This window comes from Ptychodera flava, chromosome 17, assembly GCF_041260155.1.
Source record: "Ptychodera flava strain L36383 chromosome 17, AS_Pfla_20210202, whole genome shotgun sequence".
NCBI classification, from domain to species: Eukaryota; Metazoa; Hemichordata; class Enteropneusta; family Ptychoderidae; genus Ptychodera; species Ptychodera flava.
In genome coordinates this window covers 30,615,531-30,638,668 of record NC_091944.1, presented here as the reverse complement: position 1 = coordinate 30,638,668, position 23,138 = coordinate 30,615,531, and the positions used below count along the sequence as shown (strand labels likewise).

Sequence of the window (23,138 nt, the reverse complement as noted above, 5' to 3'; positions counted from 1 at the left end):
GTGTTCCAGAACTTTTAACAGAGAGCAATCATGTGGCTGTTCACAGGAACCAAAATTGTATTAATATGGCTGAGGAAGAACAACCAGTGAGCCCTGCAAGTCTGAATCAGCAACACCTTTTTGAAACGGGTAACTGTGTTGCAGATATGAATATACCAGACATCAAGGATGATCCGAGTTTATCAAGGGACACACACATTGACATTGGTAACAATACTCATCACACTGATGCTGTGGCCCACAAAACCAAATTTCAAACAGACCAGAACAAACATATTAGAGTAGAAATCCAACAGACATCAATGGGAGAGAGGCGTCATTCAAATGTGAATTTTATGGACAAAATTTTCCAAGGAATCATCTGCTGCAGAAATACAGAAATCAAGAGCATGGTGACAAAATTCAAGGTCATAGTAGCAGTAACTGTGATGAGAAACAAAAATATTTGTGTACTGAATGCAACTGTGGGTTTGGCAGCAAATGTCTTCTGCAGGACCATCTTTCAGTTCATTGTCAAGGTCTACAGCAAACAAAACAGAATGGTACAACATCTGCCAATAAATCACAAGAAACATCCACTGAACAATCAGCCAATACACAGAGAGAAAAGGATCTGCATGAGTGTGCTGTCTACAATGAAGATTTCAAGCTGCAAACACACCAGTGTGAGATTTGCAAAAAGTCATTTACTACAAATCGGTTACTTACCCAACACAGAGATAAGATCCATGAGGAAAGAGTATGGAGCTGTCAAGAATGTGGTGTAAAATTTAACCAGTACAAATCATTGAAAGAGCATAGAAAGATCCATGACCAAGATTTAAAGTATCAGTGTAAAAGGTGTAAGAAATGGTTTGGCCGGAAGGATAGCTTTAAGGGTCACATGAAGAGGCACAGATTAGAGAAATCCATTGAGTGTAAAATCTGCAACAAAGTTTTCAGAATGAAAGGTAACTATGTCAAGCACATGAACATGCATGAAAGGAAGATAGCAGTTCAAGTTGACTTGTCGAATCACAGAAAAACTTCCCGCACCACTGAAAAAATCTACAAATGCCCAGAATGTGCTGAGAGTTTCAATGGAACTTTGAGTTAAAGACTTCACATCACAAAGATGCATGCCGTTCTGGAGCAGTGTAAATTGTGCAATGAAGTATTCCCCACAAAAGATGAACTGTATCAGCACAGACAGAGAGTGCATAAACTGAGAAATTACCCTGTGCAGATTGCAAAGTAGCTTTTGATAACAAGCATAACCTTTTTATGCACAAAAGGAATATGCATTCTCAAGAGTCATTGATTTGTAAAGAATGTGGGAGTATGTTTGAAAATAGAACTGCTAAAACAGCATCATAGAATTCACGACAAGGAAGCCTTGTATAAGTGTGATGTGTGTGACAAAACATTTGGAAGGAAAAAAAGCTTTGATATGCATGTGAGAGGCCACAAGTATGAGAGGCCCTATCCTTGTGAAGAATGTGGAAAAGTTTTCAAAAGAAAAGAAAACCTTGAAAAACATTTCAATACCCATTCAAGTATCAAACCGTACAGTTGTCCGGTCTGTCATAAGTACTTCAAGTATAAATCAGTCTGCTGAAAATAACCAGGTAGTATACCACAGTGGTGACACTACTTTGAAACCCTGGTCTTGCTCTGAATGTGATAAGACATTTACACAGAAAGGTAATCTCTTGAAACACCAAAGAGTACATGCTAAGGTAAAACTGTATTTGTGTGACATTTGTGGGAAATCCTTTAGCGATAAGCACAATATGGCCGTTCACAAACGTGTTCATTCAGGTGAACGGCCTTGTCAATGTGAACACTGTGGAAAATCATTCAGATGTACAAATAATTTGAACAGTCATCGATGGAACATCCATTCATCAGAAAAACCTCATCATTGCCAAGTGTGTGGTAAAGGATTTATATCTCCTGCAAAAGTGAAGAGACATTTACTGGTTCATGATAAATAATTTAAATATGCATTAAATGTTTGAGAGATTGACAAGACTTGCTGTCCAAAGTTTGGCAACTCATGGCCACATGTTAGAGGAAATTGTACTGAATGTCAGTGCTCCATAACACAGATCACATGAGGTGTAAAACTGCAATATCTTGTTTGTTTAAATTTGCTGATGACATGGCTGTTGTTGAGTTACTTAATAAGGAAGAACATTTCCATAATGTTGAAATTTTAAAGAACTGGTGCATAGATATTTTTTTTTGGATATGAATATTGGTAAAACAAGAGCTTATTTGTGGTCATAAAGTTTTGCCCGGATTTTACTCCTGTCACAATCGACAATGAAGTCGCTTCATGTTTTAAATACCTAGGTTTATTTCAAGATGAAACTCACGTTCAATGAAAATACTGACTATACAGTGAAAAAGTCCCAACAAAGATTATACCTTCTCAGGAAACTCAAATCGTACAATGTGGGTCAAAAATATTATACAACTGGGGTTGTACGGTACAGATCCCTCATTGAGAGTGTTTTAACCTATAATATTATTTTGTTGTATGACAAGTTGAGTGTCAAAAAAACAGAGGTATTGTATTGTGAAGATGGTAGAAAAAATTATTGGCTGTCGTCAAAATTCCCTCGTAAACCTTCACCATCTGGCAGTGAAAAGGAAAGCGTACAACACTGTTAATGATTCTGACCACCCTCTTCATAGTTACTTCCAGAAACTCCCATCAGGGAGACGTTATGGGGTCCTTCGTGCAAAGAAAAACATCTTCAACTAAAACCATTTCTTTCATTCATCAGCAGTGTCAATTTTTAAAACTCAAACTCCATGTAGTTGTTTTAAACTTCCAGTAGTTGTTTCTGTTTCAATTTTTGTATCGATATTGCTATTTTCTATGTTTTTTAAACCTTTTCACAGTACTATAGTGTCCCTTTTATAGAATGCTCTTGCTATTTGTACTACTATTTAATTTGTATTTGATGGGCCTGAAGGCAAATTTCTACATGACTGTATTTGTAGACAATAAAGTAATTGAACTGAATTGAACTCTTGCATCAACAAAAAATTGAAACAAGAGATATAGCAGTATTTCATCTAGGATGCACTATTCCACAATTTATTTACTTTGATCCTTTATTGTGCAGCCAATTACATGTTGTGGAGCATGAAAATTTTATTTTTATATGTGCTGTACAAGCAAGCACAAGTTTCTTTCGGCATAGCAGACCATTGAGAAGAGCTCCAGTTGTCAACACTGTTGCTCACAGACCATTCAGTTGACTGGGGTGCGTGATAAAATTTGTATTTCAGTGCATTGAAAGGTACATATGAGTAGTGGTAATGCCGTGGCATGTTGAATATGTTGCATATGTTGCATGTGTATATATATATATATATTATATATATATATATATATATATATATATATATATTATATATATATATATATATATATATATATATATATATATATATATATATATATATATATATATATATATATATATATATATATATATATATATATATATATATATACCCACACTTTGACCATTCGACTTCTGGGTTCGAAGGAAAGCGGGGCAGTTTTCTGCTCGCCTTTTTTTATTGTTTTAACCTTGATAAAGTGGGATTACTCCCACGAAACGTCGGTGTAATAAATTTTATAAATGAACAGCTTGGTGTCCTGAGTTGGTGCGTCTTGACCTGCTTTGTTTTATATATATGTATATTATATATATATATATATAATATATATATATATATATATATATATATATATATATATATATATATATATATATATATATTATACACTTGTTTAGCTCAAGATCAGCTGGAGTAGAGTGCTCAATACTAGAGTGTAGCTAAATACACACACATACCGGGGTGTATATATATAAATATATATATATATATATATATATATATATATATATAATATATATATGTGTGTGTGTGTGTGTGTGTGTGTGTGTGTGTGTGTGTGTAATCTAATTATATGCGTGTGTGTATACATTTGTATTTGTATGTCTGTTATTTATTCAATGTTCTATGATATGGTATATTTGTATGCTTGTTTCTATCTTTGTTTGTTTATTTATTTGGTTGTCTGTTTATATGCTTGTTTTGTTTTTTCTTGGCTTCCCTGTAGTAGTAGTAGTACTATAAAGTTGCCTGACAGTAAATATTCGCCTAAAGTTTTGCATGTATCAGTCAAATGTATATAATACATGTACCTGAGTAAAGATTTTATCTTTGAAGGTATACGTATTTTTGACCGGCCGATGTTATTATTTTTGAGGGTGGGATTGTTCTGGTGATTTAGACTTCTCGCCGATTTGGTATGTCAGACCTTCCATTCGTTAAACCACTAGTGAGGTTGGCCCCGCATTTCGATCCCGGGGCTTCGATCTACTATCCAAGCAATACCTGCAATACTGGAGGCCCCTTTGACCCTGACAGGTGGAAGCGGCAGAATCGTGCGTGCGAGACGAGTGTTGCCTCAAAGGGCACGGAGGGCGCTAAAACTGTGGAATGAATCCCCTTCCCCTCACCCGGAGAGAGAATATATGTAGGATAAAGTCTGATATTGAATCCTAACGAGACGGTGGCCCAGTAAGGAATTTGAATTTGTATGGAAACTTTGTGGAGGTTATCAGCACGATCGGTCATTTCAACGACTATGTTTATCTCATTGGCTCCACAATGAGGGGCGATAGAATCCGCAAAGTCGAGAAATAACTACATCTCAATACGTGATGTCAAACGGCCTGTACAGTAAATTGTGAAATATCCATCGAAGTACACTTTTCAATACTTTGAAACTATAGTTTTCACTCGAAGCTGCAATGAATCTGACAATGATATCAACAAATGCACCAGTTATGAAAGCAGGGTTTTCCTTTGCCCTACACTGGATAAGGCGACGACAGAAGAGAAAAAAACACGTAGGGCGTACACATTTATTTTCACCTCGACATTGACAAAAATATAGCGATCTTGTTAAAAGTACTTTTTTGCCTTCTATAACGATGCGAGTGCTAAGCTTCCCTGTAGCGCAGATTCACTGCGGATGATATCGGCCCAGCTATGGCTGTTATAGCCACCATAAGTGTTGTCATTGTGAACAAATAACTGTAAAATCACATGTTGTCAAAGTTGCAAGATGTAAATACGCATGAAATTACTCCAAATATGTTTAATGTTCAGAAATCTCACACGAGGGGGTTCTTTATTCATTACATGAACATTAGGTTGCTGTTTATGGCAAGAAAAGGTGACCATTACTTTGTGTGGCCCACATTCAAAATGATACCGATCTCAGACAACTACCGCAGTTGATGGAAATCACGGTTGATGGAAATCACGGTCTTGATCCTGCGTGAGTTGTAAAGGGCAAGATCGAGGACGCTATTAAAACTGTAGCATAAATTTGACTCTGAATGAATAGTATGTTCTCCTATTTTGAAACCCAGTGGAATTGTGGCCCAAATTTGAATTTGAGTTTAGCTTTATCATTGGCCGTTTCAACCACTACTCTGTTCTGCTTTTTTACAATTGCGATACACTGTATCACGATAAGCTTAAGGTTTAACATGATGGGTCCTCTTTTTCTAGGATCTATGCAATCTGATTGAGATTAGAGGTAGAGGTAGCGACGTTTAAATTTCTACTTTTGCGCGATTTTGCTGTTCGCACCAACTGAACGATGGTCGCCTCACTGCAGTTGTCGAGAACAGACAACACAGAGCAAGCAAAGTTGCAAATGTCGCCATCTAGCTACATCCAAGTTAAATCAGATTTGGATTCACGGGATAAGTATCCCCACGTCCATCAGCAGTCAGTCTCTTGCATGCTACAGGATATTTAAAGTAGACCGAGGTAAGGTAGAATGCACCTCGGGGACAGATATTTGGACACTCAAATTTCTGCAATTCTTTTCTGATCTACCACTTGTGGGGGCTCATGTTAAAGCTCTTAGAGAAAGAAAAATTTTCACTGTCTTGGTTTTTTCGAAAATCCAAACTTTATTTTTTCTCATAGAGTTAACACCGTGATGGCGTTTCAAATATCGCAAAATGTTGAGTAATTTGTTTCTGTTGTTCCACTTTGCGCAGTGATCCCCAATTTTTGTTGTAGATTTGGCAAGAGAATGGTTGATTTCATTGAAGAGAGTTTGAGCAAAAGTTAAAGTCTATCCCTCTCGAGGCGCATTTAAACCAAACCTATGACAAAACCTCCGAACCCAGACAAGTTCCTCCAGTAATATGTTCCCTTGCCGTTTTTGTCTTTCATATTCATCTTACACATGTCTAATATTCAGTTCTCCCCATTTCGTACCTTCCACTTTAATACCCCACAACATTCAACAAATCGTCCACTACATGCGCGCTTTCCTCGGTAATTTCCGCCGCATGCAACTGCATAAGCGCAAAACAAGTATGACTGAGCCTGTAGTTTGTACCTCTCGGGGCAGGTATATGCATCCACATTACATGTAGCTTGCGGTTCGATACAAGGCAACGGCCGCTGTGATATGCATATAGAGAAAAGCACTTTTCAAATGCATACCACGGATCTAGAAGTGGTGTTTTAAGACGGGATAATCCTGGTTTTTACGGGCTCGTTTTGACTTTCACGATTATTTACCCAGCTACCACCACCACCTTTGAAAACACCACAGCGATGGACCCACGGCTACGAATACATGTACATAACAAAGTACCCGTGTATTAACGAACCTATGACTTGTTTCGAAATAATGAAATTGAAGATGAATATCACTTTATTACTACATGCCCTGCTTATAAGGAACAAAGAATCCATCTATTTGCGGCAGCGGAAAAGGACTGCGCTAATTTCAAGTCCATGTCAAATAAGTTTAAATTGAGTATGGGGCACGATCTTGATCTCGACTGTGCGGCAGGCTATCACTATCGCTCCTGAACATATTGACGAAATCTCCCAACTTCTACAAAAATCTTGAACAACGTAAGCTGAGTGACTAAGGCTCCACTATTGGCAACTATGGGTGTAGGAGTAGAACTTAGGCGAGGACGAAATTGGCCACTTTTCAATCTTCACTGGCCCAGCGTATGCAAAATGGCTACCTGTAGTGGACCTGCTGCTCAGAACGGTAGCGACACTTTCCGTCACTGAGACAATGCTACTCCAGGTAATTATCCTTCTTGGTAGAGCTATCTACATTTGAAGGTACTGACGGGATAAAGGAAAACGAACTTTCGTCGAAGTTTGATCATCGTACAACATAGTCTGACATCATGGCGTTATAAGACACAGAACTGTAGCAATATGTGTTCGTAAAGTGTCTGCTTACGAAATGTGGAGACGTGGAATTTAATCCTGCAGGCTCTCCAAAAACAGCAAGGCAGACTAAAATCACCTACATCACAAGTGCGCGAAAACTGAGATCACGGTCCAGCTCACTAGATGACGCCAGTAACATCGACGAAACTTTTGATTTGGCTGACGTTATCCGTAAAATTCGAGATTTGAAATTACGTATACTATAGACCCCAAGTAGACCCCAAGAAACATATTAATAATTCGATAAAACGGGCCCATGACACAGTTGACGAACTGAAAGAAGATGTACAACAAATCTACGAAGTGATTCCCAGGACTGTGCTAGAGTAGCAGAAGAAAACACAAAGCTGATTATAACGTTGACAACTTGACCAGAGTAGTTGACGACATCGAGTCAAAGAGAGGATAAAACGAGATCTAGAAAACCTAATGTTCTATAACATCGACCAAAATCCTAACGAGACCTGGCAGGATTCAGAAGACAGAGTAAAATCTTCATAAGCGAGCAACTAGACATGGACGGCGACATCATCAAATTTGAGAGGGTAGGCTACATGTCTTACGAAGGCCAGGACCCGTCCACAACCACTGGTGGCTAAATGATTCAAGCAGAGGGATCAAGTACTGCAAAAGTCCTGAAAAGTACTGAAGAATACACAGTTAAGGGTATCCGAAGATTTTTCGCCTATCATAGGATCAGAAATGTTAGGAGAAAACTTCGTCCTTTTCTCAACTTAGAGTAAGCCAAACGGTAAACGCGCCTTCTTGAACTATGATAACTTGAAGATTGACGAAATTGTTCATGTATAAAAAAGGAGACCATGGGGAATCAATTTGGCGAAATTTATATAGCAGTATATTGAACATTAAAAAGGCATTTTTGCTATTGCCGAGAGCTCGTGCGTGTGCCATCCGTGCGAATATACCACGTTTCTTTTCACATCTCGAACAAATCAGATCGCTACATATGATACATGGAGTTACGGCAACAAAATTATAATAATGATCACTGACTGTATTCCTTAGGGAATTGTCAGTTTCTTCGGCCTGGGGGCGGTGGATTCATGGGGGTTCACCCGGTTTTTGACTTTGGTGATGGGGGGTCACCATGTTTTTGAAATGCTAAAAAGGGGGAGGGGTGCAGTATTTTTGAATTTCGACATTGGCTAATACTTGCCTAAAATGCATCCTGCCAACCACGAATTTCATCATTCAGTTGCATTTTTCGGCGCGCCCTCGGGCGCATAACTTTAATGATAATGAGACATTTTAGTGCAAAACTTAAATATATTCAGTGTTAGAAAGCAACATGCACTATTATTTCACAATCACATTTTTCTTACAACAGTTTTAGACATTTGGTTATGCATAAAAGGAGTGGAGTACATTCACAGCTAATTCAAAACACTGTATTCAAACTTTAGAATTGACACTGTTAAGTTCCTATCTTACAACTGACATGACAACAATTTCATATAAACACAGAATGACTGAATGTATAAATTATATATACACACACGGAATTATTCAATTATTATTCCACCTTTTGTTTTACCTTTGACGCGCGGGGTGAGGTGTAACCCTGTTTTCGAAAGCTGGAATGGGGGGTCACCCTGTTTCCGAAAGTTGGAATTGGGGGGGGGGGGGGTCAGCCACTTTTTGACGTCGGCAAAAAATAATCCACCGGCCGCCCCCCCCCCCCTGCGCGCCGAAGAAACTGACCAGTCCTATATCTCTTTTTTTGCGATATGTACGTCTTGCTTAAGATTTTTTCCCATACATTTTCAGTGTGATTTCTGAGGCTTTGTAACTTTTTCTTTTTCTGAGTTGTTGTCACCCTTTTCATCCCTGCCATAGGAGGGGAGTGTCATTAAGGCATTGATATCGGATTGCTTGACGTTGGTGGCGTTATCCCGTGTCATAGGTCAGCGCATCCTAAGCGTCGGGGTTAAATATTGAAAGGTAAGATAGCGCAGCGGGCACCCTCTGAGCTGAATTCCGTGGGGAAACAAGTAAGTCCCTTCACCTTTCGTAAATACGAGCATTTCAAAGAACACATTATCTTAAATCTACATGTCACCTATATGGAAACGGGTTCCGCACATAACAATCGCTCGTCAATGCAGTGCAGCCGCGCGCTGGCCAGTCTTAAAAGTTGTCCAGGGCGTGAATCACGGCATGACTGTACAAATATAGATTGCATTTTGACATCCATGGTAACTCCCACAAGCATTCATCCCAATGGGATACAATTTCAATAAGGAGGCTTGCTTTGCTCTCCGTCCGCCCACGGTCACTTCACAAAGTGGAGTGACCACACCGGGTGACCACAGGTTTTCGACTCGGAGTCAATGCAAGCGCCCGTCACTGATCTTATCATCAGCGGTTTGCTTGCATTGAGTCGAATGCCTGTGGTCACTCCCCGGGGGAGGGGCACTTGCTCAGAGAAGTGGTAGGGGGTGCAGCCGCACGTAAAAAATCAAAAGCCCATTTTAGACCTAAAATCTCGTTATTTCATGACCCCATTTTAGGCCTTTGTGACCTTTGACCAAGGTCAAAGGTCATGCTGTCAAAGCTTGCAAAACATACTGGGGATAAAAGGCAGGCATTTGATTACTGAGTTCTGGCAAAGCCTACCACAATACCGCATTTACGGCTATGTTGTTGCTGGCCAAGCAATGATTTCCGAAAAATGATTTCTGGAAATACCACAAAATTTAGGAGAAAGAAAATATCTTTCCCCTCACCAAATTTTGGTCCAGCTTCTGAAAATCATCAGTTATCTACAGTTACAGTCTGACTGGTGTTTTTTTCTGTTTTTAATTCTGAACTACAAGAAGCCTTGCCATTCGTCCATAATGCACTGCTAATTTATGTGGCCATGGTCAACCCTTCATAATAAATACTAGTAGTAGTGCCACTTTGTTTTGATATTTTTTATTGGACAATAATCTTCCATATATGGAGTTCAGACCAATTACTGGTAATGAAGGTGTTTTAAAACCAAAGCAATAATAACTTTCGCTAAAGCCAGGGGTCTCTTTCATGGTTCCCTGCCACAGAATGGTATTGATGCTCATTTATTGCAGCTTGGAATCCTGCTGACTAGACAGGAATGGACAGTTTGAATTCATTCTTGTGTGGCACTGAAAAATCAACCCCATTTAGACCCTGGTTTACAATTGAATGGATACCCCATTTTAGACCAAGCTGCTGAAATACCCGCCACATTTGGTGGCACATACAGTATACATACTGACAGGTAATGGAAGTGCCCAACCAGCTGGGGGTCACTCCACTTTGTGAAGTGACCATGGGTGGATGTAAAGTAAGCCTTATTGAAATTGTATATCAACTGGGATCTTCATCAAAATACAACAAAGGTTTTGCGAAATCAACAACAACAAAGTATATATATATATATCAGGGCTCGAAATTAACTTTTTCCCCTGGTAGTCCACTTGGGCTACCATTTTCTGAAGTTGGTAGCCCAGTGACAATGGCTGGTAGCCCATGCATATTTTAGTTTAAGGATATTATTTTTCATTAACCAGACAAGAAAAAGCAGTTTTTCAAGATTCTGCCCATGAAGTGAATTTTCTTGTCATTTGATGTGAATACTTACACACCTAGTACCAAAAGGAAACAGGTATAAGCCCCCCCCCCCCCCCCCACCAAAAATGTTTCTGGTCCTTGACATTCAGCAAAAGTGATGCGGCGACGCGGTTTTCTTTTTTTCCTTTTTTTTCTTAACAATGCTGGTTTGGCACTATTGATACAACAGTTATTGTCTTTTATCACTGGCTGCATAATACTTCCGTTTTCTGTTTAGCATTTTTGGACATGCAAACAGGGGTGCTGATTAGTATGTAACCCCAAAAACTGCCATGACAAACAGGTTCTGAAATGACAAACGCGGGCGGTGACCAGAAAACATCTTTTTTTGGCCTAAAGGACAACAGTGATACTCAACAGTTTGGTGATCTATTGACAACTTGTTTCATTCTCAGAGTTGTATGAAAATTTTGATAGTCACCATGAGAACGACCACGACCTTCTCAGCACATTTAGACTAGACATACTGCAGTAGTGCTAAAAATAGACCATGGTTTTCAGTAGGGAGGAGGCATATGGGCTTACAAATAGCGATTGAGGTCTGATTTTCGGTACATATGGATAACTATGGAATACAATGTCTTTGACAAAATTTCAGGTGACCTACATGACCTTTGACCTCAAATATACATATTTGGACATAATTCAGTGACCACTAATGCTACCTCTTTCACATTTTGTTATGATGGTAGACCTTATGATGGCACATCTTGTTCCTCATTAATTATGCACATATCTAATTCTTGGCTTACTAATAGACATATAGGTTTGATATTCGGTACATAGGGACCTTTATTGAATACAATTTTTTCGACAAATGTCATGTGACGTACATGACCTTTGACCTCAGATATACATATTTGTCCATAACTCAGTAATTCAAAATGCTACACCCTTCATATGGTGTGATGGTAGACCTTAATTATGACGGCACATCCTGTACCTCATTATTAAATTATGAACACATCTAAATCTTGGCTAACAAATAATGATAGTCTAGGTTTTATTTCTGGTACATAGAGATAAGTATGGGATACAATTTTTTACTAAATGTCATGTGACCTACATGACCTTTAACCTCAAATGTACATAATTGTCGATAACTCAGTAACCACTAGTGCTACAACCTTCATATTTGGTACGATGGTAAACCTTATGATAGCACATCCTGTACCTAATATAAAGTGTTCACGTATCTAATTCTTGGCTTACGATTGGAGCGAGAAGTCTGATTTTCAGTACATACAGATAACTATGCCAATTAATTTTTTTGTCAAAATGTCACGTCACCTTGATGACAATTGACTTCAAATATACCTACATGCCATAACTGGGTAACCAAACATGCTACACCTTTCATATTTTGTATGGTGGTAGACCTAATGATGGCCTTTTCTGGACGTCATTTTTATGTGCATATCTAATTATTGGCTTACCAATAGAGATGGAGGTCTGATTTACCGTACATAGGGATGGATAACTCTGGAATATGTTATTTTTTACAAAATGTCACATGACCTTGGTGACCTTTGACCTGAAGTATACTTGTACTTCCATGACTCAGCAACCGAAAGTGCTACACCTTTCACTGCTTGACATGATTTTAGACCTTTTGGTGTCATATCCTTTACCTCATTAATTATGCGGATATACAATTCTAATTTAGCCAGTACAGCTAAAGTGCTGATATTTGCTACACAGGGATAACTATTGAACTCAAGATTTTTGGAAAAATGTCGCATGACCTTGATGACCTTTTACTTAAATTTTGCATACATAACTATAAATCAGCAACCACTAGTGCTATACCTTTAATAATTGGTATGATTTGGGAACTAATGGTGCCACATTCTATACCTCATAAATGATGCACTTGTCAACTCTGGGCAAGTCAATAGAGCGAGAGGTCTGATTTTGGTATATAAGGAGAAAAGGAACACATTTTCTGCTTGTGATACCTGCCAAAAAGCCTTCGAATGTAGAGACAAGTCTTTCTCTGTTGTAACCTTGATTTAACAGTTTGTAAGAGAGATGGCTATGTGTCTCTACAAAATCACCAAATGAACTGCATGTTCTGCATACTAGCCTACATGTATATTGAAGCATAGGATGTCGGTAGCTTGCCAAGAGTTCCAGGCGCAGTACGAGCCACGAGAACGATGCGAGAGACACTTAAACATGCTAGGTTAGAGCAATAAGTTAGCTTTCAACGCAAATCAAGCAATTGGCCCGTACATGTACGTCTCAATTTTTTCCTGAGGACCTTTTACATGACTGTGGAAACTTATCATCATGGATATACCGGTAAAGTACAATCCACTCACCCAGTCACGTGACAAAGTGAAGAAATCGAATTCGGCACACAAAGTAAAAGATTATTTCAGCCAACTGCACATTTCTTGTCTTCGTGTGGTTTTGAATCGCTTCCCGTTCACACCTTAACGCCAAAGAATAAACTTCACCTCCTTATCGCAAAAATTCAGTGTCTAAAACTAACTTCAAGGCAAACATTAGTTATTGGCGTGAACACACCAATTAACGCCCCAATATCCATCTATTCACATTTTGTGCCTGAACCATCACACATTTTAGCATATGATCTGATGAAACGAAACCTTTTTAAGGGCTGGTGAAGAGTAAAACTGAAAATTTTATTGCTTGTTCATTTTGACGACTTACATGTAAATGGTCAAAAAAACATCAGCATTGGAATTTTTCAAAACTGCCCTCCCAATTCCGAATAAAGGCCCTAGCGACGCCCTTGGATACGAAGATACAAATCTTCGGTAATCTTCGGCAAATGTCGGGTATGACGTCATCCGAGGACATCGATCGCTGACGCTAGCTATTCACGCCAGTGCTTTTGCATGCATTCACCAAATCCATTGTGAAAAGTTGTAAGGCAGGGCTAGGGACAGAGAACTGCTAAGCGTTGTGTCTCTATGCATCCTTCTCATTCAGAATCAAAATTGTTTCAATGGGCGAAGGATGAAAATCTGGCCAGAAAATGGACCAAGTTTGTGGAAGCAAAGCGGATTAATTTTACCCCTGTAGCCTCGAGCGTACTTTATTGCAAACACTTGCCGATTGTTTTGCCAATCGCACGGAATACGATCACGGATTTTCCAGAAGGCAAGCCCTAATTTATAAGATTATTAAGAAAACTAGTGATTGGCTAGGTTATTTTGGTGGTGTAGTTCTACCTCACGAGTTCTCGGTAACCAAAGACAACGACGACTACTGTGCTTGCTTTCCAAGCATTTCTATGTGGCCAAACAATGTGTTGTGCAACATCGTATATTTACTGCACAGCAAACGATCTCATACGCCCGGGATCATGCCATTCACACTCGACGACGAATTCAGTGTACAAGTTACAACTACAACACACCTAAGCTCAAATTATCGAAGAAAGTCATCTGTGAAAAATATCAGAAATTCATATTTAAAAACGTGAGCGGTAGAATGTTTGACTGTGCGTGGCAGGGCGTGACCTTGGACACAGTACAGTCGGTCAATCTACATTTACAGATTGCTGGGAATATAAATGTACTGTGAAATACTGAGACAGTATTATGGAGAACAATTTTCCAAGTTTTATACGGGCATAAATTTGAGGGTTTTGAATCTCATGTCAAAGCTATGTCAATGATTTAAAGTTTTCGGCTGTATACATGATTGGATTCGGAAAACACCACACTAGAACACTAGCAACAGATCATACACATTTTCCACCGATTTCTCAATGTTTCGGCACGTAGTAGGTTTCGGCCGGAAATTTTCACAACCCCGATTTATTTGGCCCTGACAGCCTAGCCGTTTCAACCTTTATCAGCGTAGCCTATAGTCTATATCGTCTTGTCAGGACTGACATGAGACGACAGTATGATTAATACAGGCAGTGCGAGCGAGCATTCTCTCTGAGGCCAGTGAAGGACTACCATAAACAGTACCATAGAGCGTAATACGGACAGTACGACTACGAGCGAGCGTATTGTCAGTACGACTGACACAATTTGCTAGAGACTTACAGCTACCGCGTACAGTCCAAAATCTAGATAACATTTGTTCGTCCTCAGAGGACGAATAGACACTGTTTTGGTCGTGGTAATCGACTACTCTAGTCGCCATCGTATTACACATGTTACACGCAACCACAGATCATGCAGATAGGCTGTCCCCCTATTGACGTCATACATCCGGGTTTGATTTTTCGCGGCAAAATGTGACTTAGCTTCAAAAAATGCACTTTTTTCCAGTAAATACGCTCTTAAACCATTTTCCTACTGGAAATTTTTTGCTTTTGCCTTTCCAAGCATTATTAACGAGTGAAAACAACCTTTTCAGCGATTTATTTTTACTCTTCACCAGCCCTTTAAAGGTATCTCAAGACAATAGGATTCGATGAAAATGCACTACTGCAAACAAGGCATTCCATAACTATCACACATTTTCGAGTAACATTTGACGAAAAATACACAATTACAAATAAATCAATCTGAAGACGACATGAATTATATTAATATCCTAAATTTAATGAAAAATATTCACTTCTAAATATAAAGGTATCACCAACCCATCTTATATTTAAGCAGAGACATGTTACCATATATTTCATAGACAATACAGATAATGCAATGCACATGCTTTAAATGAAGATGAGCTGAATAGAAAGCACAATCATCAAAATGGCTCATATTAACATCAATAATTGAACTTAAGATAGAAACGTGAAAGTATACTGCATATTATCATCAGACAGGACCATGGCATTTCATCATTGTGATATTTTATATCATAAAAAATTTTCGTATCTAAACTTTATAACGTGATTACAAATAAAACGATTGGAACTAGTTTGGGATAATCGGATATTCATATTTTTTTCAAATTTCTCAAAAGCATTAGGTTTCTTGTAGTTAAATGAAATGTTGCATTATTGCAAATGACTCATAAAACTTAACTTAACAAGAAAAGTACAGCAGCTAACATTTGCAGATTAAACAGACATTACTCCACCATCCAATTGTCCCAAATTAGTTCAAAATATGTTAAATATTTATACCATTGTAAGTTTTTATGTCGAGTAAGTTAAAGGCTAAACTGAAGTTTGAATATACCTGTTACTTAATATTCCAAACACTCACTGTTCTTTCTTTATAGAACAAGTAGAACCTCGACTCTAACAGGAAATAATCCTAGATCTTTAAAAATATGATCAAAACCTACATTGTATATTTAGCAAGATAAAAACCTACATTAAAAAGCTTAAAACTTATAATCTTATCAAATAAGAAATTCTAAATCCATAATAGATCGGTTTAGTAGACTGCAAAATCCTCTAAATGTAACTAAAATTTAGTAGTAACTTAAATGAGGATAGGTTCTTTAAAAGAATATTTGCGTTCCATGGAAACTCTGTTGCGAAAAGCAATGTGAGATGTTTCATTCAGCTGGTCATCAAAAATAACTGGCATTTTGGAAAAGATGTTTTTTGGCTGTTTGTTTAAACATACTTGGAACTTGAAATCAAATAACCTAAGAATTAAATGTAATTATATTTTTCACCTGTATAACAGAAAGTATTATTAAAAATATACTTATTTTTCTATACCTTCTTTAAAGAAACTATTTTTTACTTATCTATCACATTGATATCTTGGTGTAACATATGTTAACATTCAATAAAAGTAACATTATGACTTTATGTGATTTTTATTAACCAATGTAACACTAATCTTAAGCACATTAGTTAAATGATAGAGGCAGTAAAATGATAGAGACAAGACTGTTGTCAAACGTAAGAACATGTGGCCAACAGGTATAATACTTTGCATATGAATTGTAGATATAGGCGAAAGATTATTGTCATACTTTGTAGATCAGGTTAGATACCAGGAGACAAATGTACATGACAATTAGACAAGTGTAGGTGGCCACTTCACATATGACTGTCCAGCAGAAAGAGATTTGGTAGTTGAGGTTTAAGTATTACAAGTAGATGAACAGCTTAGTATCTCTGTCTACAAATATCCCTTGAAGATCTACTGAAGGCCTACTAAAGAACTTCTGCAGATATCTTTGTCTAAATATGTAGATACACCAGTTCCACAAAGAAGAGTACAAGAGATCAAATGCACTCGATTCAAAGGACTGCCTTCCTTGTGATGTGTTTATAGCAAAATTGGATATTCAACGTCACCTTGTGTGGGTCATTATTCATCTCCTCTTGTTTCGGGCATTAGCTTTCTTTTTTCTTTTTCCGTGCTCGTTGCGAACTGAAGAGTCCTCAGGCGAAGTTATGTTGAATTTACCATCGACCTTTTTAATTATAAAATCGTAGTTTGCACGTGCTGTGTAGCTTACCAGTGCATCGCTCAGCTCGTCTTTATGTACGAACAGTGTATTGTCACCCCAAGGAGTACAGATGTCAACAATTTCGTCTTTCTTGATGAATTGTGTTGTGTTGCGATTATTTTTATCAGTCAAGGTTACGAAAATTGTGTCCGATGTCTGGTTCCAAATGTGGCTGTGCTCCGCACCCATAATTGGCTACAAATCAGAATAGGGAAAGACAAATTGTTATCCTGCCATTTGTGTAAGGAACATAAAGGTGATCATATTGATGATGATAATGAGCCAAGAGGTTAAAAGAACTCTAAAATAGTAAATTCACAGGTAGGAGACCAAATGGTGAACTAAAACTTTAGGGAATGCCCCCTGACCTTTGTACCTGGCATTGTCTTCGCGTCGTTATTTTGGCAAACATCAAGTTCTTGGCCTCCAAATAGAGTTAGAGGTCTGATATAGGTCCACGGGGAGAGAGTATCGGAATAAAGTCCTTTTTTTAACAAAATTTCACCTGACTAGCACATTCTATACCTAATTAATTATGCACATATCCAATTCTGGCCCAGCCAATACAGCTAGCTGTCCAATTCTTGATAAACAGGGATAACCATGGGAGAAAATTTTCTTGACAAAAATTCATGTGACCTTGGTAACCTTTGACCTCAATGTAATAATATGCCTATCAATCGGTAACCAGTTGGTTTGATAGTAGATCTTATGGTTCAACACCTTGTGCTTCATTAATTATGTGCACTTCTAATTTTGGGCAAGCCAGTAGGGCTGGAGGTGTAATTCTTTGCTCACTTGTGTCACACACGTGAGCATATGGTTTAGCGATGTCTGTCTCTGTCTGTCTGTCTGTCTGTCTGTCTGTATACCTGATATCTCAAGAACTGCCGAAAGAATGTCAACCAAGTTTAATACACAGCTTTAGGATTTACATGGCAAGAACTGGAAACGTTTTGGTGGTCGTGGCTAGGATATTAATGAAATTATCAAAGTTTTAATTTTTCTGTTACATGGTTGTCTATGATAGAGCTTTCGCTAACGCCACGTCTGACACGTGAAAACGATCGATTGACGAGATCGACTGTTTGAGGGCGCTGTGAAATGAGATAGTCCAGGTTGAAGGAGAGAAATCTTCAAAATATTTCCTCAATCTAGAAAAACACAGAGATAAAGAAAAACTATTCAAGGAGGTTAGAGACAAGAGTGGCAAAATTTTCATTGATATAGATTCTATATTTGACATACAAGCAGAATTTATGAAGATCTTTACAAATAAGAAAATGTTGACACCATACTACAGAGGGAATTAATAGATAAAACCAACATTGCTTTAAATAATGAAGATAAACAGAGTTTTGAAGGTCGAATTACACAGGAAGAAGCACTCAACGCTTTAAAGTCAATGGCCAAAAACAAATCACCAGGTTCTGATGGCCTTTTAGAGGAATTCTATAAATGCTTCTGGCATATCTTAGGGTCTGACCTAATTGAAACATATAACGCTTGCTTTAATTCAGGGGAATTGACGAACAGCCAGAAACTAGGTTTAGTTTCTTTGTTCTATAAAAAGGGAGATAAGGCAGACTTAAACAATTGGAGATAAGTCTCCTCAATGTAGATTATAAGATTCTTGCAAAAGTAATTGCTAATAGGGTGCGGAAGGTAATTGGCAAAATATGCAGCCCAGATCAATGTGGATACATCCCCGGGCGGGAAATAAATGATAATGTTGTCTTTACTAGAGATATTATTGAATGCAAATGTAACTGATAAACCTCTTATTGTCATAAGTCTTGACCAAACAAAAGCTTTTGACAGGCTAAACAGAGATTTTCTTTTTCAAGTTCTTGACAAATTCAACCTTGGCACTGACTTCATCAAATGGATAAAAATTCTTTATAACAATACTACATGCAAATTAAGTGCAATGGCTTTCTTTCTCGCAGTATTCAACTTCATAAGGGCATAAGACAAGGGTGCCCCTTATCACCATTACTGTATATTTTGGCAGCAGAAGTACTAACCGAAAATATTCGTAAAGATGACAGCATAGCAGGATTCATATTGCCAGACGAACAGGAGGAAAAAATTAAGAGTTATCAGATGATACAACTCTATACTTGATAAATGTAGAAAGCATTACACAGTCGTTGAAAAAGTTTAACAAATATGAAAAAGCAACAGGTGCAAAACTGAACAAGAAAAAATCCAGTTTTAAGGACTGGAAGTTTTGAAAATCGTACTGATTCAGTGGAAGGGATCAATTTTTCAAACAAGGTTTTTGACAGGTCTTAGGAGTTTGGTTTGGAAATAGTAACACATTTAGAGAAAACTGGAAAAGAGTGATGGAGAAGTTTACGAACTCCCTAAAGATCTGGAATACCAGAAATTTGTCCTTTAAAGGCTGGGAAATAGTAGCTAATATGCTGGCTGCATCAAAATTATGGTACCTAGCATCATTTGATCACGTAACCAAGTATTGAAATTATTAATGAAACAAATAGTAAATTATGGAATTTTATTTGGGGAGGCAAACAAGAAGTTATAAAAAGGGGCATATTTATTTAAAGATATGATGATTGTGGCAAAAAAGTCGTCGACATTGAAGAAAAAATTATGCACTCCAATTTAAGTGGCTTATGAAATTATTTAGAAAAATCCAGATAAAGGGACTCCTAAACGGGCCAGCTTATCAATGTATATCATAGCGTAATTTTACAATAATATTAGAGCAGGTAAGTGGTATTTTGGTAAAATATTTCATTTTATGATACAAGCATGAAACTTTGCACAACCATTAATGGTGTATCACTCAGTAAAAAAACAATGCTAGCCACCAGAAAATCCAAGATAGCGGCTGTATGGCAGCCATTTTCTTATATGGCTACTGTGCAAATATTTTAAGGTATAAAAAGCAGAATGTAATAATTTAAGTGGTTTCTGTGTCAAATTGTATGTTTTATGTGCCTGAGGCTGGTTTTGCAGGTCTTAAGGCATATTTTGTGATTTTGTCGAACCAATATGGCGTCCGTAATGGTGGTCATTTTCCAATATGGCGTCCATGAAAATCCATATACTAGTTTGTAAGGCATAAAATACACAATTTATTATCCGTTTCAATGTTTTTTGCGTAAAATTGTATCATGTTTTTATGTTCCTGAGACTACTATTGCATGTTTTAAATGTATATGTTTTGACTTTGTCATCCAAGATAGTAGCTACATGGCGTTAGCGGGCTTACAAGCAAATCTATATACAATATTTATGGCATAAATGCAGGTTAAAAAGGCTTGTTTTGTGATTTTGTCTGTCTGAGATGATGGCTGTATGGTGGCTATTTTCCAATAGAGCTTCTAAGCAAATCCATATACTTTGAGTAAAAAAAAATCCATTACCAATTTAAGTGAAGTTTGTGTCAAATTGTATGTTTGTATGTGCCTGAGACTGTTCTTTCAGGATTTAAAGGTATATTTTGTAATTCAGTCCTTCTCGAAAATGGAAAACATATAAAATTTTACTATTTAACTAGCATTCACGGAACCATAACCAACCCTTAAAAACTGTTGTGTACTTTTTCAGACCAAATACGAAAACTTTATCTTGTCAACATAAACTTGATATTAGTTTTGGCAGAAGAATTTCAAAGTATGATACTGTGCAAATCAGACCACTGCGATAACAGCCACATCTACTAGAACATTCTCTATTATACAGCCACATTTTGTCAACTCTTGACAACTTTCAGCAACAGGATATGGACGCGCTAAGTGTCACCTTGTTATTGCCAATCCCCATTCTCTTGGTGTATAGGTCTACTGGGCGAATTATAAATTTCCTATCCCCATTTATGACTCGCCTGATATGCACCACATTTGGCATGTTATATGAATATCAACTGAATTGGATGAATTAAATTGTATGATCATTGCTGCTTGCAAATAGGTCAAATCTTGCATCATTCATATGTTTAGCTGTGCTCATTCTATCATACCTATATTCAAGAAACTTTTCTCAAACTGCAAGACGCTCATCAGTGGCTTATGCTGGTTGTTGAGTGAGTGTTCGACTGGTGTCAGAGATATCCGTAAAGACAATTCCATGTGTACCATGCAGATTTATTTCCCTTCCTTTGGAAAGCAGATACAGTGTGGAACTTGAAATGAAGGCAACACACATTGTTTCTACCCTTCTTAGTGATATGGTATGAGAGTAAACCAAGTAGGGTTTCATGACAATGGTAAACGTGGTAAGAAACTAGTGAATCGATTGTGCTTTGACCCTCGTCATGTGATCTTGGTTCTGGGGCAAACAATTTTATGTTTGTGTGATTCGTCTAAATGGTGTTTCTGGACCAAAGCGAGGCCCCTTCATAAGTCGCTCGAATGGTTTTTATGTCCGCATATTCAGTTTGATGAAAATCATTGTTCATCAAAGAGATATGCTAGAATCGTTATGTTGTGATCTGATTGTTGCCTAATTTGCTGTTGTTCGTTTAAACTGTCCTCGTGGTTGTTTTTTTCGAACGAAGATGTCTTTCATGTTTTACTTCCTTTTGCATGCTATGATAGGCTTTTTTCCAGGAAAATCGGGCCCAGTTTCTTATCAAACATTGTCTGATTAGGATGCTTTTATGGTTGTTGTGTAGAAAACTTTAGCTGTTACGTCATTACTCTTTTATTTGTCAATGAGGTATAGCGAAAGTATTGACCTAACAGCAAATCCAGGCAAAAAACGAAAGTACATCTGCAAAAAACTTATAGGCTAGCTTTCAAAGGCAAGAAAAACTAACCTTCTCTCCTTTAAAAAAACCCAACCAGCCTTCATATAGGTCACCACGTCCTCTATAAAGAAAGCTACCGTCGCACTAAACCACGTGTCCGGCAGTGCACACACCAAGACATAACAACAAACAGACAAATTCAACAAATGAAAAAAGGCTTCTCAAACAAAGAAAGCAAGAAACGTGAAATGCAAAAAAAGACACAAAGTCCTTAAAAATGGATGCTTAAACTAAACAAGAAATGAGAAAGAACTTCAGATATATCAACAAATCTTTCAAATAAAATGTTAACAAATTTTGAATCAAAACATTAAGCAAAGGCTTGAAATATATTCCCACTCCAAAATACCCACATGGAAAAAAGTCTTACGAGATATTAACATATTAATGCGCATCATGAGATTGGGTTATATCATGAGAATCAATCAATCAGACATGTTTTCATAGATAAGTCCATGTGGTCACTTCTGACAATGGATATCTCGAAATAGGAAAACTAGCTGAAAGTAACTAAAATCATTCTATAGCAGAATTTCCTTTTGAAACCCACATCAGAAAAACATATGCACACCATGATGGTATCTTCTACCAATATACACAAACCCAACCGGAAGGAACAATCTTTATGAGTTGCTCTTTCCAGCAAAAAACTCAAATCTCGGAATTTCTAGACTATTTCATGAAAACAATAGTCCAAAGACTATCAACAAATATCAAAGACACAAAAGGCTTCCTTAACAAGCTGGAATAAAAAATACCAGAAATCCCTATCTTTATAATATTAGACGTAACGGTGGTATCAATGCACACAATGAGCAACAAAAGGATGCCATAAGCAAAGTGGTCGTTGTGGTGGACTCTAAAATAGCACCACCCAACACAAACCATGTAAAAAAAACACAAAAAACTACGTGAAAGCCCTACTTTCGATTATTCTCAAACAAAATATATTTGAATTCAACGGAGAATACTATAAACAAATATATGGAAACAGAACGGCTCCATTCTAAAATCCACAAAAACCGACTAGCACGTTCCAATATTTATTGAAAAGTTCCTGCCAACCAAACAACATTTT

The 23,138-nt window shown here is 37.5% G+C and overlaps 1 long non-coding RNA gene across 1 annotated transcript in view; it reads right to left on the bottom strand.

The window, feature by feature from the left end:
• Positions 1–15,434: 15,434 nt before the first annotated feature.
• LOC139116032 (uncharacterized) overlaps positions 15,435–23,138 on the bottom strand; it is a 97,559-nt gene continuing 89,855 nt past the window's right edge. Inside the window, exon 2 of the long non-coding RNA XR_011548221.1 lies at positions 15,435–17,472. This is a non-coding gene — a long non-coding RNA (uncharacterized lncRNA). The remainder of the gene's footprint in view (positions 17,473–23,138) is intronic.